Genomic DNA, 5,878 nt, shown 5'->3' on the forward strand with positions numbered 1-5,878 from the left:
TATTTTATTTGAAAAATTATTTTTCTTCACCTAAATGGTTTCTAAAATAAACTCATCTTTCTCATTGATTTTCTACTTGGTCTAGAAACTGCAATTTTACTTTATGATATGTAAATATAATCTCTTGAACATCTTACATAGCGTTTAACACGGATATTATGTACCGAGTGGCACACAGATTTTGCCGTACCAAGTGAGATGGAAAGATGTGGGCACAAGGTGCCATGTATGTTAAAGGGATTTATGATATGAGATTATGGGAATCAGAATTGTTGGAATTGTGTATTAGAAATGATTTGATTGGTTGAGTTGGCATTATCTTCCCTACTTGAGCACATTTATACTTAATCCGAACCCCAACGATGTTGTTATTTAATTGCTTGGTTATTTCTTGTTGCCATTCGTGTTCCCCTTATCATTACTACTATTTGTAATTTGACTTTTGTGTGCTATTGACATTATATTAATATCCCTTCCTTGTTAGCTTTATATCATATCCTACATATGTTTGGTAGGTGTCTTGACCTGGCCTCATCACTACTCTATCGAGGTTAGGCTTGATATTTACTAGGTACCACCGTGGTGTACTCATGCTGCACTTCTACACATTTTTTTGTGTGTGCCGAACCAGATACTTTGGATCGAGTGGGTTTTGAGACTTATGCTTGGTGAGGTTGGAGACTTCAAGGTACACCTGCTGGGCCGCAGGCTCTGAAGTCACATTCTATTATATTTATGTTTATTATTTTCTTTTGTTCCAGAACAGTGATGTATTCATTATGTAAAATTTCTCCTAGAAAGGCTTATGACTTGTACGACCTGTTTTGGGATATTGTATCATGTTTAGACTATTGGTTTATTTAGAAATTTCTGATTCATGTTTAACAACTATTTAGTAGAATCTGTTATCGTTTCGGTATGTGTTAGATTTACCTAATCTTAGAGACTTGGTGCCATCACGACTCCTTCGGAAGGATTTTGGGTCGTGAAAAGTTGGTATCAGAGCTCTAGGTTCATAGGTGCTACGAGTCATAAATAGGTTTAGTAGAGTCTTGCGGATCGGTACGGAGAAGTTTGTACTTATCTTCGAGAGGCTAAGGAAACTATTAGGAAATTCCACTTCCTTCATTCCTAGTTGTGCAATGTCGATTCAGCTTGAAGCATATATCTTATGTTCCTTTACATCCACTCGTGTATGATATTGCATTCTTGGTGTCAGCTATGCGCCATCAGTTTGTGATGTTGCAAATGGACTACGAGGGGGCCAAGGATGCTCAAATATTGTCTCAACGCGTCGTCTAGACTGAGGATGCGGAGGTATTGAGAGACTACTCAGTTGTTTACATGGAGGTGTGGCGGGTCTCGGCATTTGGTTGATAAGTAAGAGCTTGGGAAGGTTTAATTGATTGACTAGTCGTCGTAATCATGGTGTGATCACGAGGTGGATGTTGATTAAGGATTTCTGGTGGTATTAAAGACTATGTGGTTTGCATGGGATTTCTGCTCGGTGAAAAGTACATATTATAATTCAAGGAAATGAAGGAAGCGAGTTTGACGGTCACAAGAATGGACGAGCGTCTAGTAGATGACTTGGAGTACCTTGCAACTAGTGTTGTACGAGATGTGAAGGTTAGTTTTACAGATCATTAGATGTTGTTTGCTATGGCTTCACGCCAAGTGGGGGAGTCCACTAGCGGCATTCAGATTACAGAGTCAGGTATTACATCAGTTTTGTCCAGAAATATGTATATATATGGTATTGGAAGGTTCCCCAAAATTTGTGTATGATTAAGATCTGAGATCTTGCATGGGATGATGTTTGGGATTACAGTGTTTTTGCGTCATTAATGGATCTACATTTCAGTATCAAGGGGGGTCGGAGAAACAACTTCAGATTCACAGAAGCTCTATTTAGCGTGGGCATCTTGGTTGTGGCATTATGGGGTACTTAAGAGGAAATACGGTGGTTTATGAGTTTTGGGATACGTGGTTCGTGCTAGGATTATCTGCATTTGGGCTTTGGTTAGGATCATTGTGTATCAACTGGGAGAAGTATTACCCCAGAGTAAAGACAATGAGTATGCGAAGAAATGGGTTAGCTCTGTGGTGTTGGGTCAGCATAGCGATGGAAGTATTGGTCCTTTTTGAATGGGAATTATCTACCGGCATTTATGGCAGTACTTTTGGGGTAGGACGGTTTCTGTGACTCAGTTGAGTTGGGGAGATATGGTCCTGTTGGACTAGTTGCGTGCTGGCAGGTCCCGGAGAGTTCTCGATGGTATTGGCCATGGCTTGAGTCGACTATCTGCTACAGGCATAAGGAATATTCTGTACAGTATGGTTTTCACCTGGATAGATATTAGAAGTTAATAGCATGTTAGCATTATGGGATATCATATGTGAAAGAGCGTGCATCCTAGGAAGGCACCTAGAGTTTTGGTTGGCGGGTGCTTGGCTAGGGGTACGATGATTGCTGGGTTTGAGGCTTCTGAGGTTCAGGTTTTGTTATGCGGCCAGAAAAAAATCTAATTGGGTGCTTCAGTAAGATGATGGAGTATGCGTGACATATCAGCCATTCGAGTAGCGTAGTTGAGATCGGGTATGGGAGTTCTGGTACTTGAGGTTTTTGGGCTGGATGTCCTAATATATGGACTATTCTTTGTTTGCGAATTGTGAAGAAATGTTGAAAATGGGATAACTGATAGCATACATTATCGATAGGTTGCTATGGAGTTTTGGAAGGATATTTACCTATTTGGGAATGATTAGGATTTGGTTTGGGGGCTATTTGAAAGCCCAACGAGGATGTGTACTTTATATCGAATCAGGTTTGGGTTCTCTTGTGAAGTTAATATCACGGTTAGGTTACCGGGCAGAATGGATATTATTTGTGCCCCTGGACTATGTTATGTGTTACTCTCTTATGTTTTGATGGGCTGTGAGGTTGTATGATTATTATTCGCGCATGTTGTAATTCCGTTCAAGCCTTATGGTGATGTGGGCAAGATGGCACTCGTGATGTTGATTTGCTCATTGCACCTTAGTTGTGCTTGCTTTCTTCAATGTTTTATTGTTTCCATTCATTTTCCCACAGTTATACTTGTGCATTGTATTGTGAACCCGAGCACTTTGGCTTGATAAGTATATGGGATCGGGTTGCACGCCGCGGCGGATGTTACGTAGGATACCCTTTCCTTGTGTTTATTTGGTGTTTTGTTTTCCCTATATGGGATGATTTAATGAAACTGTACTTTTGTTTTACACCTGTTATACTTGTTAGATAGTTGTCGTACCCTATTTTCCTTCTATTTGTACATCATAACTGAGTTATTGCTGGTTGGGTGTACGAACCGTGTAGTGTGAAAATCTATTTAGTCCCGTGATGAATTGTCATTTGGGCTGCTTTCTTGGTATACAGATGAAAGAGCTTCTTGACTTGTTGACTTCATGGGTGGTTATGAGTTCCCGCATGTTTCTTGATCATGGGTAGTATTGCAGAGGTCTAGAACAAAGTCTTATTTGATGTGAAGTGTATTACCGGTGCCAAGATTGTTATGGGACAACTATGGTGGCCGGAAGTTATTACTATGAGCATTTGAGTTGTGTAGAACATCATGTGAATGTACTCTAGGTTGGAGTGTGGCTCGATTCAGCTTGATCTGGTTTATACGATGTGATGATGCGAGATTTGGGTCCTATGATAAGTTTTAGATGTTAAGGGTTGGGTTCTGTCCTAAGGCTATGGACTAAGGATGAAGTGAGACCTCCAGTTAAGTTGCATGTCAATCCTACATAGGTTTGGGTGATGGGGAATCACCCCCGGTGTATGTATGGTGAGCTCATGCAGTGATTTGATAGTCTTGGAATGACTCCTGGCACGTTCAAGGATGAACGTATGTTTAAATGGGGGAGGATGTAATGGCCGACTAGTCGTTTTGAGCAATTGTGTTCAATTCGACCGTTTGAGGTCACAATAGCTTCGCACAGTGTATTATGACTTGCGTGCATCATCGGTTTGGATTTTTGAGCAGTTCGGAAAGGATTTTTAGGAGTGACTGTCATTTGAGAAGCTCGAAGTTGAAAGAATTGACCAAGGTTTGACTTTTGAGTATTTGACCTTGGATTGGAGTTTTGATGGTGTCATTTGGAGTTGATTTGATATAGTTCGGACGTTTGGTTGCGATTCTAGAAGTTCTTGAAGTTCATGGTGATTTTCATGTGTTTTGACATCCGATTCGTAGTTCTAGAGGTTATTTTGATGTAACGATCACGCGAGCGAGTTTGTGTTAGTTTTTCAGACTTATTTTGGTATAGAGCCCCGAGGGCTCAGATGAGTTTTGCACACGTTTCGGGCTTGAAGTTCATGGTGATTTTCATATCTGGTCAGCCTTCGCTTTTGCGACACTTTTGTCGCATTTGTGAGCATCCCAATTGCGATTTCGATGTCGCTAATGCGACATCTGAGGCTGGTAAAAGACTTCCATTTCGGGGCTTAGTTTCACTTTATCTTAGTTTAAACCCTAGGTCTGAGAGTAAGCATTTTTGAGAGAGGAATTTCATCTACAATCATTGGGTAAGTACCTCTAATCAATTTTCAATCATATTTTGTGATTATACCTTAGAATTAACATCAAATTCATGAGAATTAAAAGGAAATTTTGGGGAAAATTGTAAAATCTTTCAAAATATAAAATGATGATTTGAAGGATGAATTGGTATTGGAATTTGATAATTTTGGTATGGGTGAACTCGTATTGGAATGGGCGTTCGGGTTTTTTAAATTTTATCAGATTTCGAGGTGCGGGCCTGGGGGTTGACTTTTTTTGAGTTTTTGCAAATTGTATAAGGATCATAGCTTTGTTAATTGAAATTATTTTCTCTTGTATTGTTTGATGTATTTAAGTCGTCTTTGGCTATATTGAGCCGAGCGGTGGTGAATTGGTAAAGGAAAAACTAAATTGAGTATTGAGTTGGCCGAATCGAGGTAATTGTCTTGTCTAACTTTGTGTGAGGGAAACCACCCCTTAGGAATTGAGTTAATTGTGCTATCTTGTTATGTGAAAGTCGTGTACGCGAAGTGACGAGTGGGTACAAGGTCTATATGTGGTATTGACCGGTTTAGATTGTCTAGTCACTTCCCATGCTTTTGATTAAATTGTCATAATATGTTGTATCTCGTTGATAGGCTACGTTTACGTGCTCTATATGACGTTATTAACACGTATTGTACCTCTTACTATTTATTTGACCCTTATATGCCTTAGTTGAAGTTATTGCCTTCCTTATTGTCTTGTTACCTCTTAATTGTTGAGTTCTTCTATGACTTTGTGCATATGTGCTACATGTCCAAATTGTTGTGATTGCATGCTTAGTTATCACGTGCCTTACATGTCTTGTTATTTTTTTAATGGTTGTTGTATTCCTTGGATTTTTACGTGGTTCCTTTGTTGCAGTGTACTCATACTCTTGGTTGTAAAAATTCTTGTAAATTTATTATTGAATTGTTGTTGTTGATTTAAATTATTGTACGGGGGATCGGGTTGCGCGCCGCGACAGCTGAAATAGGGGAGGTGGTGAAATAATGGAGGATATTTTTATTGCGATGTTGTGACTGTACGGAGGATCAGGTTGCACGCTGCAATAGGTGAAATAAGGGAGAATATTTTTATTGTGATGTTGATATTTTACGGTGGGATCGTGTTGCACGCCGTAACAGGTAAAATAAGGGTGAATTTATATGGTGGAATAAGGGTGAATTATGATATTGATATTATATGGTAGGATCGGGTTGCGCGCCGCAACATATTTTTTATTTTGTATTCCTTGTTTTACTGTAATGGCTTTAGTTCCTTCGTATGAGACTCTGAGGATTTGCATT

Source organism: Nicotiana sylvestris, chromosome 8 (assembly GCF_000393655.2).
Source record: "Nicotiana sylvestris chromosome 8, ASM39365v2, whole genome shotgun sequence".
Taxonomy (NCBI): domain Eukaryota; kingdom Viridiplantae; phylum Streptophyta; class Magnoliopsida; order Solanales; family Solanaceae; genus Nicotiana; species Nicotiana sylvestris.